At 48.5% G+C, this 22,964-nt stretch overlaps 1 protein-coding gene across 1 annotated transcript in view; it reads right to left on the bottom strand.

Moving 5' to 3' along the window:
- The window catches only part of LOC111845786 (teneurin-3-like), a 301,519-nt gene that overhangs the window by 151,808 nt on the left and 126,747 nt on the right, over window positions 1-22,964 (bottom strand). The window contains exon 9 of the mRNA XM_072707755.1: window positions 9,248-9,410. The gene's annotated coding sequence lies outside the window, so the exon portion shown is untranslated. The remainder of the gene's footprint in view (window positions 1-9,247; window positions 9,411-22,964) is intronic.

Raw genomic sequence — 22,964 nt, 5'->3', positions numbered from 1 at the left:
GTCGTAATGATCATATATAGTATATAGTATATAGTATAATTAACATTCTGTTTGTAGGTTTATCACAGTTCCTCCTATTTGCATGACATTGAATATTATTATACAAATAATTTGGAGCAGCCTAGAAAGGTTCAGCTAATCTGCCGTCACCCATCAGCGGCGGCTCTTAATGATCCCTTAAACTCGCCGGGACCCACATTACCACACGGCGCCATTTCATGGGAAACAGGCGAGGTGAAACTTTCCTGATGAAGTGTTCGCCAAAGAGGTGTGCGGGGCTGCCGGCTCCTCGCCTCCAAGAGGAGGTGGGAGTACTGGCGAAGGCTAGCAGGGCGGGGAAACGTGAGGGAGACCAGGGCCAAGGTGGGACCGGCCCCATGCTTCGGTCGGCCGCAGCATCGCTGCGTGGTTCAGAGCGTGATCCCACCTGACGCCGGCCTCTTCGCCTTGGCCTGATCTTACAAGGATCAGAACAGGGAGAGATCAGCGCTACCACTCTGCCAATTGGCCAGTCGGGGTCCCCAGGAAAAGCAGCACGGTTATGGATACCGCAAAGCCGGCATCGCTAGGGGTTGGGAGTGGACCCCTCTGTCAGCCGGGTTCCGCGTGCTGCCGCGATCGACACCTTAAACGCCGCAGTGTCGTGAATCCCACAAACAATTAGCCACAAATTTTATCAATGGAGCTACAATCTGGTTGACGTGTTCATTTAAGAGAAATGAAACGTCCTCGGAGAAGTGACAGGCCCGAAATGAGCTTCAGGAGTATCTGTCGCTCAGAGCGGACAGCCATCTTAATAGCGCCGCATGCCGGTAACTCTCCTCACGGACGCATCCTGGCGCTGTCAGCCCCGCCAGCTGGATGGGATCAAACCCACGGGCTGGGGACCCCGCAACACGGTGACACCACCAGCCTTCCAAAACCAGACCCTGGGGGGGTTCCCACAATACCTTGCGACAACGGTCACGGTCCCAACACGGGAGATCTGCTTGCTGGCGCACAAATAAGCGAGACTGAAAGTAATTGGCTGCTCTGGGTGCAGGTGCTGGCAGTCACATGATGGCCGCTGCAGTCTTAATTACGTGGGAATAACGTGAGCCCAGGACTCGTAGTGGTTTATTCATTAGAGCAGCGACCGTCCTTGGGCCGCCGTCTTGGAAGGCACCGGGGACGAGGCACCGTTAATGGGGACGGTATCGGCAGCGATGTCACAGCGTGCCGCTCGATCAAATTATCTCACGCCGTAGTTGGTCTCTGCCCGTGAAGCGCTGAGGCGTCAGGCAGGAAAGACGCCACCCGGCCTCAAAGGCTGACCGGATCGCACAAAAGAGCACCGAACAAGACAGAAGCAGAGTGCCACACTGGAAAATAATAAAGAAGCGGGAGCATGCTGAGGGCAGATCATTCTGCCGATGGAGGAAGCCCGCGGGACACAGCGTTACACCTGTTTACACACACGCACCTGGGAGCGCTGCGTTTCCCACCCTGACAGGCAGCTGAACCAATCACAGCTGACTTTGATGCGGGCATAAAATAGTGTGTATGGTTTTCATAAAAAAAAAAAAAAAGCACTAATTAATTAGCTACGCCATATCTATAGGGTGAATGAGGTCATCTGACAGTCAGGAGAAGATTTAACAGAGTGTGGAGACCTAAGCCGGCCTGCTCAAAACGTCAACTTTTATCTTGCCCCAGACCTGTGTGTTGCCTCACTGCTTAAAGATTACTCTCAGAATGAAGGGGAGATGTTGCTCTGACTGTCTTCATGGAGGAAAAAGACCTACAAAATTTTAAAAAGCAGAACAACTTAGAATAAGGTGAAAGACAGAGAAAGACAGAATCCTCACTCAGTGCGGCACGTTAACCTTCATACTTTTTGCCACTTGGGCAAAATAATTTTTCTTCTCAGCAAACAGTGACCTCGTCATGTTCACTTAGTAGCTAAAAAAGCACTTAACTTAGACAAAGTTAAGCATGCTGGAAATGAGGGCCAGATTAGACAGAGTTTGAAGGGAGGCAGCAAGCACCGGCCCGCCTTATCTCAGCGTGACTGGGTGCTGATGTGCCACCCCTCACACGCTCCCATGGAAACCACGTCTTAGTCCAGAGCCACCTGTTGGCTCCTGTAGGTGCATCGGCTGCAGGCTGCAAAGCCTCCTCACAGCCAAAACAGCACGTCCCTCTAACTCCACCTAATGCCGCAGTTAACCTCAAGAAATAAGGACAACAGACACCATCTGTCGGTGACACCACTGTGCCCCGGTGCTGGGGTCCGGCTGGCTGGTTACCGTGGTGAAACGCAGATCCCGACGGTCCCAAGCCGCATGGAACGCATCGAACCAGGCACTGAAAGTGCAGTCGCCCCCCGAAAACAGAGCTGAGGGGGGGGTCGGCACGGCGGCGCCGATCCTCCATAATCCTGCCACCACGCCTGCTCCCTGGTAAAGCCCCCCTGACTCCCTGAAGACACATCGCTCATTATGCAGCCAGCACTTCATGGCTGGGGGGGGGGTGACTAAATGCTCCCTATGGATTCTCTCACACCATGAAGCTCTTGGTGCCTGGGATGGGCTAAGGGGTGACAGGGCACGTCAGAGGTACACGTACCTCCCAAATGTTTGAGAAAAAAATCTAAACAGATGGTGCTGAAAACTGTGTTGGGCTGACTGCCACCTCCCTGTGAAGAAAGCGAGGGGAGAGCAGGCGCCCAGCCGCGTGTCCGCCGACGCCTGCCGCAGCACGGCTCACGGAGGTACCGAGAGGCCGGGATTAACCACTGCAGGACCAAAGCGGCTCTGAAACCCGCTGCTGGATTCCTAGTTTCTGTTTGATCCTGTTTCAGGGAGCATTATGTAGAAGCTGGATTTTGCTCTAGATATTTCTCTTCTCTAATTATCAGCCCTCCATAGCACCTCCCGCCCCATCACCTACACTGCACAGGATCCGTATTCCACTCCAAGATAAACGTCAGCAGCACAGGAAGGTCCACATTGATCTGTGCCAAAAGCCACGTCCCAGTGCTGAACCCCAAAGAGCCTGGGAGAACCACCGTCCCATATAATCGCTATATCAGCCTCCTTTCAAGCGACTGAAGAGCCCGGCCCGTGTTTGTGAGAAAACACCAACCGTCGCAGAATCGCTCCTTAATTTTCACTCCTACATTTAAACATAAACATGCTCAAACATCTCCTCGACCGTCTGTAAATACTTCGCCCATTTGATTCTTAATTTCTTACATTACGCCTTCATAACATCGTAGGTGCAAAGCGAGTAAATTGCCCCGGTAACTAACGTGCCAGGCAAGCTGGATCCGAAGCGGCGTCCCTAAAGCATGCTCCTGATGCGCTACCGACACCCGGCAAATTTGTGAGTTTATTTACTAAGCCGAAGGAGCAGACAGGGAAGCTGGAGAGCTCTCGGAAGGCCATTAAAGGCTGAGAAAGGCTCCGACGGCGAAGGCGCTCGGCACAGGCCGCTGCCCGCTCCACGGGCTCAGCGACGTTCACATGACACGAACACCAGGTGCATCGGCCGCCTCAAGCCTCGCTTCGGGCTGCGTGACCAGCCGTTTCCACAGCAACCCACACCGAGAAAACATTTTGCTCCATTCAGAACATTGAACTGAATTCAAAGACGATGTGTATAAATGGCGAAGGGTGGGGGGGGCGGTCCTTAGGACCCACAATTCAGAGGAAAGAAGTGGGTCCCTGTAAAATACAGGCTAATACATCAAAAACAGGCCAAAAACAGCCGCCTTGTACGTTCGGCGCACGTTTCATAATTCAGAGCCTTATAAGCAATGAAACCTGGATAAATTATTGTTTTGATTTTACAACTTAAACGAGCACAAATACCATCCATCAAATAAATCCTTTTTTTTTTTGTTTAGGCTGTTATTTTAAAGCAATGGATGGAAACGCAGGATGATATTTATAACAACCAACCGCCACAGGACTTATCTGCACTGTATATGGCTGAGTGGGACTTTTGTTCCTTAGTGTAGGAACTCCCAAAATAAATCCCAAAATAAAACTGAACACCGACAGTGGTCAACGCCCGGAGCGACTAACGAATCATATACCCGAGTTCATCACGGAGCCCAGAGCTCACGTCTCACGTGGATACGTGCGTTAGCAATGGCCTCTTAACATTTCGCCAGGGCAATTAGACAGCCTGTCCTTTAACTCCAAGTATTAACGTCCGATTAGCCAAAATCAGATATTGTTCTTTGAGGCCTGACAGCAGCCATTTCCTTGACACCGTGGGTGTCAGTCTGTTATCACCAAGACTCTCTCACATGTTTTTTTTATTAAGGTGACATTTGGTGAAAATATACAACATTAAATGCATACTGGATGCAGAAAGCCTCACTGCACACACAAACTCATCAAGCCTATCATCACTTTCTAATGTGTCACTATTGAAAAACGACCCCAGATATCCATTGACAAAACATGATATGCGGCTCATACTTTCATCGCGCTAAAACGGCACCGACTCTGAGCTAAATAAAAGGATCCTGGGCGTCCCTGTTTATTAGACACTTGCATTCCCATCCCCCGGTCTGCCTCTTAGCTGAGCTCTGATCCCCTTATTCTCACTCTCAGGGAAGAGGCCGCACTTTGTTATCGAGCTTAACCTGTAAATAAAAAAATCCCCACGCGACTGCGGGAGTTACAGTGACGGGGAGTTACGAGGCTCACCTGGGCCAAAAGGCTGCAGCGGCGGGGGGGCTCTGACCTTTCGGGGGGGGGGGGAGATGACCAAGCCAGCTGGAAATATGCGCTCGACAACAAAAGGAAGAGTAACGTGTCAGCCTCACCTTTGGGTGAAGCACTAAATGGCATCGGGCGAGCACCCCCCTATCGAGGCAAGGCTGGGGTAATGGAATATGAATGCACCGCGAGGGCGCACAGAATTCCAGGCGCAGACATGCGGAGCCCCCAAAATGAGCCGTCGAGATCAACGCGCTTTAAAAATCCCATCCGGTCAAAAACTCACCTCAAAATGTGCTCTATACCTATGATAGCTAGTAAATAATACTAAATCTTTTTTTTTTTTCCGTTTTATTAAGCAGTATGTTAAAATACTTGACATTTAATTATTTACTATAAGTATACGTATATACTATACGGCTGACCTGCTTGTTAAACTGGTATTACAGTGGCAAAATATTTTTTACTCATTTGACGGTGGTTGTGGCAGCTTCTCGGAGATATGCTCTTATTTATTTATTTTTTTTCTATTGACATTAAAACTTTGCCATCTCTGCTAATGGGCCATTTTATTTCATTTTATTTAAGTGTGCTGCATTGTCCTAAATTTGTTTTAAATGCATTGTATAGTCTTAAATGGCCTTTCCCCCCCACTGCTTAAGTGAATTAGACACGTCTACAGCTCCCCAGCTTATTCCTGCCCCCCATTCCCCGGTCGCATTGAAATTCACCTGCTAATGTTGGTGAGGGGAATTAAAAATACCAGATGGGGGGGGAAGTTCTGGGGTGGGTTTTCTCTAAATTATGCGGCCCTACATTTTATAAGATGTGGTGTCATTAAACTTACAGTGTGATGAGAGAGAGGAGTGTTTAAAAACATAAATAAAAGTGTGATTAAAAAAATACCGGCAATTAGAGCACATTTTAGTGGAGGAGATTTAGATTGAAAAGGAATATTATTTAAAAATTTATTATTCTTTGGAGAGAAAAAATTAGGAGATTGCCGAAAAGAACGGAAAACGGCAGAATGTCTCTTTGGTAGGTCATTCCTAAAATGACCGACCAAAATCCAAAAAAAAATTACAGAATTAATTACCTAGAAATAAGAAGAATGCAATTCAAAAATTCAAAAGGAAATTTTCACAGCAAAAAGTGAATTCAGCTGAAATATGTGAAAAACAATGGTGGGGGGGGGCTGATTCTCTCTTGCCGAACAAAGTTGTGTGTGTGAGTAGGTGTGTGAGTGAACACTCTGCCTGCACAGATTACTCCACCAGCGTTTTGCCACTTAACCTCCCAGAAGCCAAAGAGTGTGAGGCTCACACACGAGCAGGCAGAAGGCCTGCCTTTCATCCCTGCTATTTGCCACTGTGGCACTGGCCTGTTTCGGCATGTGAGGCTCGCCTGCAGGCAGCCGCATCTCGCCTACTCGACACGTCGCCCAGGATCGGGGGAAGGGTCCAGTCCGGCTGTTGGCCTCTGACCCTTCTCGCCCCCACCTTGACTAATATGTCTTCATGTTGACAGTAATGACAGGAGCCCCCCTCCCGGTCCCTGCCACCGTCAGTGTGCCGTGTGACCATGCTTTGAAGCAGGTTACAGTTAGATAGATACCACACTCGTCCTCTATCGGCCTGCAATGTGGCGGAAGGAGCGCGAGAACGGCCTGGGTGTCAGTATGGGCTCACAACAAACTCGGCGGCAGACAGCACAGGGCCGGCCGCCTGCACACACGCCGTGTACAGTTCATACAGTCCTTGTCTCTTTACAAAAGGACTGACGCTGCATGTGTGTGTCAAAGACTGAGGGAGACCCTGCTACTTCACAGCCTCCTTTGCCACTCAGCTCCCGACGAAAGGGAGACAGTGAGAGGCTGGACTGCCGCCATGGCGATGAGAAGGTCACACCCGCTACTGGTTTCCACGGCGGGGGGGGGGGGGCACACACAGACAACTTTATTAACATTGATCCAAAAATTTAAAGTCAACAACGCCTTTCCGTCTTTGGCGGTGGCATGTCCCGCTGCCCCCCCATGACCGAGCAGCCCACGTGGCTGGCCCTGGAAGCCGTGGAGCCAGGCTGAAGCCCCGCATGAACAGCGGGCACAGCCTGAGCAGACGAGCTCAGCCCTCGCGCTTCTTCCTCCTTACAGAAACATTCGTCTCAATTACAAGCACAGATTCATTAAGCCTGCGCCACGTACTGAAGGTGAAATAAATTACCCATTTCACCCAAAACTATTTCAATACATATAAAATAAGCAAGACTCGATCCTTCATTGTTCTGAAAGTAGGCTGAGAAATTTAACACTTTAGTAGTGATCCTTTTGAAATATGCCACAGCGACACATATATCAAAATGCACAGTATTAAAAGGTAAAATTAAATCAGGCAGGTGGCAAAATAATCTTTGGTGAAACACAAGGTCCACAAAGCCAGGGGAGGCAGGACAGCCCCTGGCGCTCAGCCTGCCAGCAGCTAACGGCCGCCATGAGCAGGACGTCCGTCCACAGACGGACAGAGGTCCAACAGAGACGTTTGGGACACGTGAAGCTCCTGGCTGCTGAAACCGGGGCTACACAGCTGACAGGCTAACGGCATAGTACCAAAATTTATGAAGTTTTTTTCCCGTGTAAGGCCTATACTCAAGTAAACAAAACAACTATCAATAATACAATTTTTAACTGAACCATGAAACAGAGGTAAATGATGGAACAAAAAGTACAATTTCTCTATTTTCCTAGTTTCCCTATGAAATATGCTAATATTTTACAGGTAGATTATTTTGAAAAACTTTGCGTTTCCCCCTTTTTTGTTCCATGGTTTAACAAAAAAACTATTTGTTACTTTCCAGTAAGCTTTCGTCCCCAGTGTCAGTTTTCAGGACAATTAGACAGCGATAATATCTTCTCCGTATAAAGTAGCACACAATATGCTATCGGCCGGTACTGATTTCGGAATTAGACGCACACCTCTCGGTGTCTGGCGGCTTCGGCCGCTCCCGCACTGCTGCCGACTGCCGGAACCTGCAGGGGCTCCGGTGACAGCAAGCGGGGCTGTTCTTCGGGGAAATCGCGTTAAATGAAAGTGCGAGTGTCTGAGAGAACGGACTCCGCGGCTGATTTAGCTGCACCAGCTCTACTTCCATTCAGATGGGATTCTTTTACAAAGCACAGCCAGTCACCTAGTCGCACATCCAGATTTTAAAAGCACGCTTTTAAGCGATTAATATCTAATTTATTCGCGCGATTTCGTACAAACTTTACACTGAACACGCACAGGGCGCTGCAAAGCATACAGCGTCTGATTTTAATTTATTTTTTAATTGAACGGACAGTCCTCCGACCGTGGCGCCGGGGTCCCTGAAGCGGAGTTACAGAGCCGGTGCGCAGCACCACGCCGCGCCGAGAGATGCCCGGCCGACCTGCGAACCGCTGCCTTTTCATTAAGTAAAGCGTCATTTGTAACCTTTCAGCGGCTCGGATCTATCACCGTGCGAAGAGCGCAGATTGCATAGAAATATAAAAATCTTCAGCTGCCTGTTAGTATCCCGAATTTAACCATTTCCAGTGACTCCGCTGTGTCTTTACGGCACAACTGTCTGTTGAATTTAGTGCTCAAAGTGTGGCGGCGAGCAAAATACAAGATCTTCCCAAAAACGAACGAGTGGTGCATGCTTTTATATATGTTTTATTCAGAAAGATAAGCAGCAGAAGCTCCTTGCTGCGAGGCCGCCTCTGATCGGTCTCCCGACAGCCCCTTTTCCAGCCCCGGTGCCGCACGCGTCCGTCAGACACCAGCCTGCCCCTCAAATCATCGGCGGCCGCAAACAATCTCACTGTTACTGTGTTGTCGCAAAATTTAATTTGCTTTATATCAAAAATATATAATAGTAATAATAATAACAATTATTATATTATTATTATTGTTGTTGTCAATAATGATAATAAACGGTCTGTTACAGCGTCTGCTAGAAGTCGATAAGAGATATCGAGTAAAACTAGAACATAAATTGGTGTAAAATATATGAATTACAGAGGTGTATAAAACGGACAATTTGCTTAACAAAATGGCCTTTCTGTGAAATATTGGTAAACTTGCGCTACATTTGCAAATTAATTTGCAGAATCACATTGCTTTTACTGCACTATTTTCCAGTTATTCTTAACTAGGCTACTTGTGTTATTGGCCATATACAATTTTCTCTAATCTATTAAACGTAATATATAAAAACAAATACGACTAATCGCCTTAGTAAATAACATGCAATAGAATAAAATACGCTCTTAAATGAGCTGCACGTATTTAACACAGCAATGGATTATTTTCCAAGTTATTTCGATACGCCAAACATATTCTTAGGAACAAGTGTAACGAAAGTACACATCCAACGTCTGGCACGGGGCAGGGGATAAGTTCTCTGCTTAACGTCAAAGATTATACGTTATAATATGTTATCTCACATAAAAAATGTGCTCGAGGAATAATTAAATGGGAAATCGCTGGATTTTGATTTGCAAAACAGGCCCTTACCTGCGGAAATCTCATTAGCATCCCATTGTCCCAGTCCGTGGCAAAACTTCACCAAAAGATGTCCCAACTTCTCCTAGGCGCGCCGCTGCTCCCCGGTGAAAGACGGGGCAGCAAAGCAAGCCTCCCTCGCTGCTTTTATTTCAGATCGTCCCGGTTACACTCTCTGTATATATATAAAAAAAAATCCGGGAAGAAAAAAAACGGAGATGTTTGGATTGCACTGAAAGCGAATTGGCCGGACACAAGGCTTCCGCGCTGGAGATGCGGCTGGGGAGGGGGCACCGGCGTGGAGAGAGCGGAGATTCTCCGAGATGAAGGATGTGGAGGTGACAGGCGCACATGTGTAAGTGCCGAGGAGCCGACCGGGGAACAAGGGGAGGTCGGAGCGCCGCGGCGCCTTCGCTGCGAACCGATCGGCGGTGAACTGAAGCGCGCCTGATTTGTCACAGCACGCCACGGCGAATATCTCCCTCCCTCCCTCCATCCATCCCACTCCCGCCCGTGCATTCGTGGAAAGGTTTTTATTTAGGGTGAACGGCTGGGGGACGGTATTTTCGTCCCTTCGCCGCTTTGGAGAACCCTCCCCCCACCCGGTTTTTTTTTTTATTTGTTTTCTTTTTTTTTGGCGGCGAGAAGCGTCAGGGTCCCCCGGTCTATCAGCGCCGCACCGGCAATGACTGGAGGGTCACTCGTGATGAACGGTGACCCGATGGGGATGCCGGCGTGCTTCTGATTGCAAAAGTTAATGAATTTACGGGTTCATTAGGCTTTCATTTGAGGTCTTCATACTCTGCTGTTTTATTTCCATGCAGTACAGCGATATTTATTGATTAAACTCGCACCCCCAGCACACACACCAGTTGGCACGGCGTTAATATGAATTAGAGTCATTATCGGCGGTCCGGCGCTAACCATATTTGACTTTCTGTCACAGATGTTGATATTATTCAACTTCCCAAGTGTCCCGGGTGCCTGTAATCAAGTAATTCGCGAAAATGGGATTTTGCGATTTTGTCTTCCGGCATAAAACGAACTCCTTGTTTTGAACCAAATACAGCACACATCTTTCAGCCGATTAGCGTCAAACTTTAAGATGTTTATGACTTTTTGGCGCTGATATAGTGAGATAAAGTATTTATGAAGGCATATTAACACACTCCAGACAGCTGTTTTCCTGCGGGAATTTAGTATGTTATTAAACAAGTGCGAATTTAGAGCCATATGAAACTGAAATATGAACTGCTAAAATAAAATAAAAAAAAAAACAACATAAAAATGCAGTGTTCGTGGCATCCCAGATTTAGCAAGGATCCGGTGTATATCAATTCATCACTGAAATAAGATCTCTCTGCATCTGAAGGGCTCAGACTTGCTGGTTTGGTGACAGTGTCTTGCCTGGGTGTTTGACCATGCAAACCTCTCAGAGATGTGTAGGTTTTTAAATGGCTCACCTTGACACTACTGATGGGGGCCCCAACAAATGCAAGCAGCATTATAACATGTCCCTCCATCCGACACTGTGCCGCTAGTCGTCTTGTACGATGCATTCTGTGTGATTCGTGTTCTCTCTCTCACCATCCGGCACAGCATCCATCTGTTGGTAAATATGACCAGTCCTCACATCTCGCCATTTTGCATGTGGCATCCACAGTAAGAGGACAGGGGGCCATAGCGCGTCTCACCGCCCACTCGCCGATGTTTCTTTAGGGAATGTAAGTCATGTTTTTGGCGGGAAGCCACTGCGGCCACATAACTTGAGCTGCGCGGGTTTATTCTGCCCTCTTGCGACTTTTGAACACGGGGTGGCTTGAGGTGGAAGGTGATTGAACTCACGGCACAAAACAGGGTAGCTGGCGGGGCATTTGCTAGAATAGGGCGTGAGGTATTCAGTGAAGCGTTCCCCGGAAATAAAAGGCTTTTTTGTGATTGTGCTTCGAGTTGGAAAACTCTCTTGGAACAGGCATCATTTTGGCACCTGCAGATCGCCAGCAACATAAACTAGGAACGAGTCCCATGGAGAGAGTGTGCTGGCCTTGTCAAATTATTAATATCAAACGGACAGCATACGGAGCTCAGATGAGCTGAGGGAGCGGGATTCCAGCACGTTGCGGCGTGATCAAAAACAGTGGTGCTGAAGGTGCATCGCAGGCAGTGTGAATAGTGTGAGGAAGCATTAAATAACGAGTTACGGGATCCCTGGCGTTGGCCACCATACGCAGGTGGAGAGAAAGCCCCCTGTGTGATACGATCTATAGTAATGTAGTCAAAGCATTCAGCCTCAACGCATACCTCACAGACACACTCACAGAAGCTCTCACAATGGCTCTCACAGATGTGTCCACAGATGCTCTCACAGATGCATGCACAGATGCTCTCACAAACAGATTAACAAACACTCCCACAGACGCAAGCACAAACACATGCACAGATGCTCTCACAGACGCACTCACAGACACTCCCACAAACGTGCTTACAGATGCTTTCACAGGCACATGCACAGACGCTCTCAAAGATGCACTCACAGACGCACCCACAGATGCTACCACTGGCCCACTCATAGCAGACGCATAACAGACGCTCTCACAGACATGTGCACAGACACACACACCCACAGATGCTCTCACAGACACCGCTCATAGATGCAAGCAGATGCTCTCACAGACACGCTCACAGACACGCACACAGATGCTCTCACAGAAGCACCCACAGAGGCATGCAGACACTCTCACAGAGGCTCTCACAGATGTGTCCACAGACGCTCTCACTGATGCTCTCACAGACACAGTCACAAACACACGCACAGACACACTCACATGGCACCTTCTGGGTGGAGGGGCATGCAGACAGACTCCTCGATTACAAGACGTGGCGCAAAGAACCTGGAAGAGAAAAGTGTGCCTGGAAGAGGGGATGACCATGAATAAGGGGAGAAGATGGGCCACAATGAAATCAAGGGACCCTCAGCACCATCCCTAACCCCTCTGGGGTTTACACCACACTGAGAGAGCAACCTGTGCCGGTCAGTGGTGGCCTCCCTGATGTGGCTGGGCTGCGGGGGCGCTGTGTGCGCTCTGCTCTCAGTCACGTTCACACTGCCACCCTATTCTCCCCTAGGGGGCAGCGCTGCAACTCGTCACCGTCTGTCTCGCTCTCGCCCTCTCTCTCCGTGTGACGCCCGCTTCCCAGCAGGGTGGCACAAGCGGGAGGTTGCTGGTGGCATTTAATGTGCGACAGCGTCGTGTTTGTATTTTACGTCACGGTGCCAGGTAGCGACTGTGTGTGTCCGTGTGAACGTCCTCCACAGGGCTGAGGCAGCCGGGGCAGGGGTTAGCATAGCCGCAGGACGCGGATTCGGCACAAGCACACGGGGCCATGGCAGGAGTCAGCAGTGGGTGGAGTCAGAAAAGTGTCAAGCGAGACCATGGCAGGGATCCATGGCAGGGAGAGGTCAGCATACTGTCAAGAAGTGTGGCAGGAGGAGTCAGTATCACAAAAGGAAGAGCAGTAGGTCGAGTTCATATGATGGTGGAAGGAGTCAGTGAAATAACTGCAACAGGCTTATGTAGTGCTGTGGCCAGCGCTATGACTCACAGAGCATTAGGAAGGACTCCGTTCTCTGACTAAGACAACCTCACCAGCAGAGCTGGAGCCAAATCACTGCAATCCAAACAAGAGAGAAACACCACTGATTTTGAACCTGTGGACACATTTCGCCACAAACAGGGAGCGCAGAGACCGAATGTTTTATTCACAGAATATTAAAGTGCGACCCACAATGGTGAACTCACCCTTTCAAAACGTGTATAGTTAAGTACCAACAGGAAGGTCTGGACTAGGCGCGTGTACGCATACATCCAATACTGGCCAACAAGCTGTTCCTGACACACAGTGTGATGTAACAACAAGCTCTGATGATTAATTCAGCCTACTTGGAATCCTCGACCATGCTAGTTTTCAAAGTCAAGTCTTGTTAATACAAACTTTGCTACGTGCTTTAGCTGAACACCATTACTGCGGACACGGGTGACTTACATCGTGGTCTTAGTTGAAGATGCCCTGTGATGAGCACTCTACAATACTCCTTAATTTCCCTCAAAATTAATTATATATATAAAAAAAATGCATTATTTATTCATTTCTACACTTTCAACTTGACTGTCTAACTGTTATTCTAAAGTTGCACAATAAACATATATGCTAAATTAATATAAATGTTCCTTGGAAGTATATTTATAGAAGAATCACGTTATTTATTTTTTGTGAAGAAATGGAGGAGGATGCAGAAAGTCCTCAATGTCAAATCAGCTAATGGTTTTCATGCTGAAATCTCCCCATGGTACCTAAAATTCTGCCGCTGATTCTCTGGGTCTGGATGAGCTGTTAGCAAAGCCGCAGAGCAGCTCCGACCCATTACCGCATCACTGGTTTAAACTTGAAGGGGCAGATAAACACACAGGGCTTCGAAGACCCCTTTCTCGGAGCTTTCATGAAGTGCTGTAACAAAAACAGCTAGCTCTCCCGGCACAAGGCGGGCTTTACCAGAAAGAGGAAATGAAAGCATTTCAAGCCTCTGATGTAGCGATCTGTGCCGTGCCAAGAACGCAGACTAAACATGGAAACTAAACAGGAAAGGCCCCATGCTGTTCGCAACACCCAGCTATCACTAAAGAAGCTCCTCTGAAGCAGCCTGCCCACCGGGCCCAGGTTCCAGAAAGCTGTCCAGGGGGGGGGCAGGCCAAGCTGGCACCTCCCAGTGAGCCTACTCACCAAACCTCGCTTCCGGAATGTTCGGGGCAGAAAAAAACATACAGAAATGGTGACCCATTAATCGGCACATGCCTGTATCGTAATGCAAGTCAAAGCACTCGACACGGAGACTCTGGAGAAAAGCTAGGAGTCTCGCCGCCATCGTGCCCCAGAGAGGCTTCTGCGGTGCGCACCACACTGACACAAACGACCGACACAAGCCCATCACCGGTGCCACTAAATTACTGTTTAATAACAATTTAACCTCTTTCTTCCTACTACACAACACCAGCGGTGTAGTGGAAACATCTTGCAATATTTCACAAGTAAGCCTCAGTTTGGGATGCATGCTTGCTTTATCCAACATTAATAGTATAAGGCAATATTATTATGTAATGATATGTAATTTGTGCCCATTTGGCACCCTTTGAGGAATCTCAACCACACACCACAAGCATGTACACGCTCGTGAAATGCCGCTAATCTGGAGGGGCTGTCATTGGAGAACATGCAAAGGTTGACTGTCTCACGTGTTCTGTCATCTCCGCCATAGGCCGACTCGTAACGCCGCCTGACAAGCTTTCCCGCGCCGCGCTTCGCGATGTACGGGCCTGCCAGCTCCGCGCGCGATGTTTATTTCTGAAAATAACCCCGTAGTAGCGAGTCTGCGTACCCGCTGTGTGATAATGTGTGGGAGACGGGGCGGCCCAGCCCCACAAAGCGGGATTAGCGCCAGTCTGTCGGCCCTGTTGCCTCCACGTCTCAATAATGTCTCATGTTCCGACCCTTCGCTCTCCCGTCCGCATCTGTGAAAACAAACTAGCGCGGCTCAGACGGAGGGCCCGCAGCCAGGAGGCCCCGGCGAGGAGGAGCAGGCCGTTAATCAGGGCAGGCCGCCGCCATCCTGACACACTCTGACGAGTCGCTGGGCATTTGACAGCCCTGGGCAGCTGGGCTCGCACCACGCCCAAGCACAGCCCTGGTGGAAAGGTCACCTTTCACAGGTTCCGTTTACACTGCTAAGGTTCCGTCACCCCCAGACTTAGGGTCATGGGACTTCTGGGAACACAGCTGGGGTTATGAGAGAACATGAAAAAACATATAAATTAAAAGTGGACAGCTGTCATCTTGACAGTCCTGTCACATGTCATACGCTGTCTCTACCAAGGACATTACCAGGCACACAGCACTATACATTATAACATGTGTTATGACATACTGTGAAAAAATCATTTAAATGTACACAAGAAACATACTATGCATACATATTAAATTAAGAAAATAATTAATTAAAGTTCTACTTTGAAGATTTGCAACCTTCAGATCAGAAGTAGGATTGACAAGAAATTTTAAAAAATTAATTATTAATTAATAATTATTTTACATTTAATTTAAAAGGGGTTTATGTGTGTAAACATAAACCCCTTTATTAAAACAATTTGAACATTATAAAAATGGCATTTCTGTAAATTAAAGCAACAACAGTAGAGAACAGACTACAGTAATATGATTCATGTGCTAGTAATGCAACAATTTTCTGTAGATGCTGCAATGATTCCAATGAACGGCAACATTTTTCATGGCTTTATGAGCAGTTGAAAGTTGTAGTATTGAACCCTTTATTAGCACTTACATCTTATTTGTGGTTCATTAAATCAGTCATACACAGTACTGTCTAGCCGCTATCGGTGGTTTTATGCGCAAAATATCGCATAATGGCTAACAAGTAACCGGGCCAGAACTGTCATTCCACATCTCTTCCCCCGTCCGAATTCCGTCCCCCTGTGACGTATCGCTATTTGGCCGATGATGCAATCGTGATGACACAGTTACGAGACACCTCGTAAGTTCACCCTTACCTCTGCAGTTCACATCAATGAAATGCGTATACAGATGTTTTTATTATTATTATTATCAAGGAATCATTTGCATTTAGCTTGAAAGTACAACTGACGTCTTACTAGATTTTTAACTGCACCGGTACGGGATAAAACGCATCACTCTCGAGCTAAATGCACATTAACAGTATAATAAAACGTTGGTTACACTATCAAGCTAAATGTAAACAATTAGCCATGTGCGGTTTTTCCCTTGCTTGTGTGTGTCCTTCTTCTTCAGCCCGTAAGGATAGACTAGAACACCTGTAGGCGTATATGGTACCTCCGTCAGTTCAGGAAGAATTGCAGCCATGGTACATACACTGCCTATGGTACTCCAAAAACAAAGTACTGTTGCGTTTTCAGAATTTTGGCATAGAAAGGTATCGGTTATGGCGACACCCCTAGTCAGAAGGTCAGTTACTTAACCGGTAGAGTTGGTTAGAAAGTAGTTTCATCAAGAAGAACTGTGTTGTTTCTGAAAAAGCCTCCAGCCACAGATCACAGTAAAAACGGCTTCTTCATGGGGGAAGCAAGCAGACGTGACAGAAACCTTGACTGAGATCACAACAGTGGAGAGAGATCCCACCCTGAACGTCAGTGCATGTGTGTGGGGTTCTGTGAGGATGGATAGGTCACTGTTCACTCCTATCTACTCCTGGAAGAACACACCATAGGGACTGTAGATGATAAACCAGCAGCGCATGGAGCAAACAAAGCACAGGGCACCAAGACGAGGGGGCTGTCACACTGTCGGCCACCTGCGGCCCGCTGTCTGTCTGACGCCCCTCCGCACAGCATGAGGCCGCAGAGAGGCCCCATCCCCCACACCTGTCTGAGGACGGTCCAAGTGGAGTGGCTATCGGCCGACCAGGCGCGTCCTGACCCTGGGCAGCCTGACCGCATCACTGTAGGCCGTCATCAGTGGTGATCTGCAGCCACACCCGCCTGCTGCTGACATCACCATGACGACTCACTTGTTTTTTTTTGTTTTTTTTTTTTTTTTTACCATCCAAGTCCATGAGTCTTTGGGGACACGCTACAGGTTCGAAATACGAACCCGACAGGGACCACAACAGCGTATGGAGGATGCCCCACCCCCGGCTCCCCGCCACACACCCATCTCCTTGTGGCCTTTCACGCTAGTCGGCTAATTAGGCTATTGTCAGTCCCGGCAAACGGCAGCAAAGCGGGCCCATAAAGCGAGGGTGATTACCGGCGGAGGCCCCGTCTTGCGCGGATGCGAGCTGCCTGCACCTGACAGCAGCCTTGCAGGCTGAAGCTCCTCTTCCCTCAGTAATGGTAATTCTCCGCGCAGTTAGCAGTTAGCATGCCGTCAAATGAAATAAAGCATCGCGCTCGAAACTTTATCCCCCCACCAAGTTTGAAAGTTTACAGCACCTTTGTGGCACCTTTCTGAATTAGGTGCCGATTGCATCACTTCCCCCAAGCCCCACACCCCCCCCCCGCTGGGTCTCTCAGCGTAAAATGGGGTGTCGGGATTTCAAAGGGGAGGGGGGGGGATGAAAAATACACATGTCATAGCGGTTCATGGTCCTTAAACGGCGCTCTTTATAGGATTGGGCAGAAAAAGGGAACTCTGGGTAATTATGAAAATGGCAGCCGTCTAATCCTGCCGCGAAGCTGAAGCGACTCCTTAGCTGAGCTTTTGGGAGAGAGAGAGAGAGACGCAGAGATCAGGCAGTGGGTTAGACAATGCCCTCATGGATCAGAAATGCCGGCTATAGTCCGTCGCCCGAAAGCCCGGCAGGTGGTCCCAAACCTCGCTTTGCTTGTGTAATTTTTTTAATCCCCTTCCCCAACGATCCCGGAGCTCGACCTCACGCTGGGATGAAGTTATCACAGAATACAGCTTTACTCTCCCCTCTGAAGCTGGCCAAGATGCCCATTATTCCAAGGCAGATCAGAAACACACACACATGGCATTCATCGGCCGTTCCTATAAGCATAAAAGGCAGCCAGTCCCCCAGTAATTTCTGCTCCCGAAAAGCGTCATTCAGTGGAGGGCATCATTTGGGCCCCTCCATTCGCCCAGCACACAATGTGTGTCAAATCGTTAGAGTGAGGCTGCAGAGATGGTGTCCTTTCACCTCCAGACCCCTCCTGCCCCCCCCCCCCATTTGGAAGACACAATGTCAAGGTTGGGGAGCCCCAAGACCGATTCAGAGACGTACACACCCCCACACACACCCCCACACACACGCACAGGCAGACAATCACGCACTAGCCCTCCTGTTTACCACCAGGCTAAAATCCTAAATTAAAGCAAAATATGGATACGTATCAAAAAATTGGAGCACCCCACACCCTCAGGGGCAGGGTCCTTTCACGGGCCACCCGTCACAGGGTTTCAAGAACTCTGAGTGTTTTTACCCCCCCAATTCCCCCCCACTCTGGAGAGGCTGTGCACACAGCCTGGACAACGGACTGGGTTTCCATCACGCCAGCATGGCATGCCTTTGATTTCGGACACCTACTGTCAGGTCTCTCCTGATTCGCCCATTTGGAATAGATTGGCCTCTTGGTTTTTCAAGGCTCTACGATCCAAAGAGGATGTGCAAGCTCTCACTCTCACTCACTCTCACTCTCTCTCTCTCACACACACACACACACATGAATACACACACACACGTCCACACTCTCTCACACACACACACACGGATATACACAAACACACACACTCTCTCTCACACACACACGGATACACACACAATCTCTCACACACACACACGCACACACACACACACATGGATACACACACACACTCTCTCTCACACATGCACACACACACAATCTCTCACAAACACACACGGACACGGGCACACATGGATACACACACACACTCTCTCTCTCACACACACATACTCTCTCTCTCTCACACACACACACACGAACACACACACACAGACACGGATACACACATATAATCTCTCTCTCACACACACACACACACATGGACACACACACACTCTCTCTCACACATGCACACACACATTCTCTCTCTCACACACACACACACACAGACACGCACACACATGGACACACACGCCCACATACACACGCACACAAACACACACTCTCTCTCACACATGCACACACACATTCTCTCTCTCTCTCACACACGGACACACACACGCACACACATAGACACCCACACACACACACACACACGCACACACATAGACACCCACACACACACACACACACATGCCCATACACACACACACACAGACACGGATACACACATATAATCTCTTTCTCTCTCACACACACACACACTCTCACACATGCACACACACATTCTCTCTCTCTCACACACACACACACACACAGAGACACGCACACACATGGACACACACGCCCACATACACACAGATACACACACTCTCTCTCCCTCTCACAAATGCACACACACACATACACACACGGACACACACATACATGGACACACACACACACACTTTTACTTTGGCTCTTTTACTTTTTTTGACTGGATTCACACATTTTAATAAAACTGGGGTTTCTATTGTGGGTGGTTGAAAAATGTCCCCACAAGCTAAAACATAGGAGGTTTTACCATTTGGTGGTAAATACAAGCCCAGATACACACACAAACACTGACAAGGATACAAACACAGACAAACACACACAGATGCATGCATGCACACTTACACGCGAACACACACGCACATGCCTATTTTACACTAAACATCAAGGTCAAATTACCGTTCCTGTAGTTTGCATCTTACAGATTACAATTTAAGTCAGTTGTCTACTATACAACATGGTACAATGCACATGTGGCACATGCATGATTAATTTTGTCTTATGCTCGTTCCTGCATATTTCACCTGCTACCAACTTCGGCGACTTTCATTCCTTCGCTCATTTCTTAGCTGATGAAGCAGCTTGCACGAGCATGTTGGCCCCAGTCAAGGTTCAGTTTTGGGAAAGTTCTCTTCCAAGTCTTCTGTCACGTCTCCGGTCTGCTAACCACCTGTTACAACTTGGTGCTGAAAAGCTTCCCAGAAGCGAGATTCGGACGGTGTGGTGATGCTTGGCTGCCCCACTGAGCCTAGGCTCACCCGAAACGGGTCACGTGATTGAGAGGCTCTGCGGCCTTGGGGAAGTGGAAGTGGCAAGCAAAACTAATTCACTGGCATGGCTCGCTCCCACGCCGTGCTCAAATCCATCGTGCGGGGTTAAACTGAGAGGAAACGGACAAACAAGACAAAAAGGGCTAGGAAAGAAAGGGATGGAAGGAGAAAGACAAAGAGAGAGAGAAAGACTGATATAATCAGCTCTGCCCTGTCTGAGATCAGAAACCAAATATCTTCCATGTCCTCTTTCATATTTGTTTTGGATTTATTTATTAATTTTTTCCTTTTTTTCAGCTCAATCAAGGAAAAGCAGCCTGTGATTATCTCCCCTCCACATCCCATGAGGACTCGCTCGTTAGCAAGGACGCACAAGACTTTTTGTTTGGCATAATTAACTAAGAGGAAATTCTAATTTGGCGGAAAGCGGCCACCATACCTTAATCAAAGGCACCGGTGTGACTCCCGGCATGACAGAGCTCTTGGCCCCGGTGGAAATAAGCGGCTGTGTCTCCTCGGCACTCCCTGCCTGACCTCCATGCACCTGACCAATGACACTGCTTACGCTACCCTGAACTCACACACACAATACACACATACATAAACAGGGTCTGAGACTGGGCGGGCTGCTTCATTTTTCTCACTTTCCTGCATGGCGAACGGGCCCAGCTGACTCTGTCCATTTATCCCAAAACAAACGTGGCCTTGAGGGAGCAGCCGCACGGGTCGCGGGGAGCACGCAGTGAGGAAGCCGGAACGAGTGGGTCGCCGGGAGCTCGGAATAGCAGTTGCCCATGGCGACAAGATTAAGGCGGCCGGGGAGAGCAGGTGGAGGATTTGGGGTTGGAGTGGGAGTAGGGGACCCCCTGCCAGGTCATAGTGGGTGGGGGGAGAGTCAGCCTGCCATATAACCAAGGAAAAAGCATGTCTTAGCCACAGAGAAACGCGAGCTTCCTGTGCTCTGTTTAGTGACTAGAGCCAAAGGGCAACCCTGGCAAGACGATTTCTTTAGGGTTTGGGATTCTAATTGGGTTGTGTTTTGGCCAAATGAGGTCCAGCTTTGCCACCCCTTGTTCCACAGCATCTGCGACTCGGGATGACGCACAGGGCCCTTCGCTGCTTTATGCGACCTTGACCCGGGGGAACTTACGAGAGCAGTACCAGCCACCACTGTGTAATTATAACAATTTCACATGTTGACAGATGTTTTAGGGTTAAACCCCCACACTGACAGTGAAGACACATGCAGTCCAGTTTGCTTCAGGCACATCCCCAGTTGGTCATCAAAGCAGCTAAATGCCACTCAGCAGAATAAGCAGAAATGAAGAGAAGCTGGTCAGAGGGAGCCTGCTCTTGGAGAAGCACGGTGATCAGGTTAGGGTTAGGGTTAGGGTTAGGCGTGGCATACCCCCTCAGCTAAATCCAGACTCTCTGCAGTGTAGAGTTGGGTAATTCAGGTTCAGAGAGTAAAACTCCAGACTGGGATTTCGTTGCAACCAATCAGTTGAATACTCGGTGACTGTAACTCTTTATGCTTAACAAACAAAATCTTGGTCTGGACTTTTACTCTCTGGACCTGAATTACCCAACTCTGCTGCAGTGTGTGCTCAGCCACGCCTGGGGGGTGTCCAATATCAGTCTCTTCTCCATCTCGCACTTTGTATACCCAGGGAGGCCAGGCCACCCAGAACGCGCTGGGGGCACGATGCCACTGTTTGTGGTTTACTCCTAATGTTCGTCCAGCCTGCTTAAGCTGTACTTCCACGGCACAGTCGTCCAGCTCCTCAAACAGGCTGTAAGAGCCTCTGAACGTTGCTGCGTGTGGACACGCAAAGCGCCTCTTATCGCCAGTGAGGCAGACTGCCGCCCGGCGTGCTAAAATCACATTTGCTCGGAACGCCGCTCCGTGAAACGCCTCTAATATTTGGCCGCCCACCTCTGGAATAATTCCTGTTCACTCTCAATTGTCGAGATGCAGCCTTTATTGGGTTTTCGTGGGAGGCGAAAGGGATGTTCCGTTCGGTACAGCGGTCATGGCATTATACAGAGCATCCTGCATATTTATCAGGAAAATCACATCTGAAAAGAAGTACTTCAGGCCGCCCGGAGTCAAATCCAATGGAAGAGCCTGGATTCCCAGGAAACCGTGGGACCTGTGTCAATCACATAGCTAAACAAACACGCAACCCCCCCCCCCCCACCAACCCGCTCCTGCTTTTATTAAAGGGCCTCTCCATCTTTAAATAAACCAACGCTTGTCAGAGGTAGGAAATACACCCTGGGGAAATGGCAGGCCGGTTCAGGAGCCTTACAGAAACATGGGCATCGACAGAGATAATCTGTAAGGCATGCAGCCCCCCTCATCTGTCACCAAATGCAGGGAAACCCCCCCCTTTTCAAAATAAAAACTGTTTCCATGTCCACCCAGTCTTCTCAGAGAGCGTCTGGGTGGTCAGATACATCTCACAGCCTAACCAGCTCAACTTAACGAATGAAAATAATGCTGCGAGGGACCGTTCCTCGCGTGAGGCAGTACTGCATGCGGATGCTACGTTTCATTTCGGCACACAGGTATATTCGGCGCAAGGTGTGAGGTATACAGGCCATGGACTGTAACTGTACCTGTCTAAATTTGATGACAAATGCCTGTTCACTTAGATGTCTAATTAGAAAATGTGAAACAGAAAATAAACCATTAGAGGAATCTCCACTGTAGCACTGCCAAGGTTACCAAGTCCATATATAAGAATACATATGATATATCTCAAGCTCACAATAATGGTTTCTTTAAAACACTCTGTCTTGTGTAAAATTCCCATTAACCACAAGCACTCTTTTTTCATATGTAATGTCATAAAAATGGTTTTATAATGTCCATTCCATAACTTTTAAGAAAATTTTAATTACATATGTGATTATCCTGCCATTTAATTACTGTCTACTAGCAGAGCACGTTCTCTTTACCAGTATAAATAT

This window comes from Paramormyrops kingsleyae, chromosome 25 (assembly GCF_048594095.1).
Source record: "Paramormyrops kingsleyae isolate MSU_618 chromosome 25, PKINGS_0.4, whole genome shotgun sequence".
In the NCBI taxonomy this organism is placed as follows: domain Eukaryota; kingdom Metazoa; phylum Chordata; class Actinopteri; order Osteoglossiformes; family Mormyridae; genus Paramormyrops; species Paramormyrops kingsleyae.
This window is presented reverse-complemented; position numbering and strand designations above follow the sequence as displayed.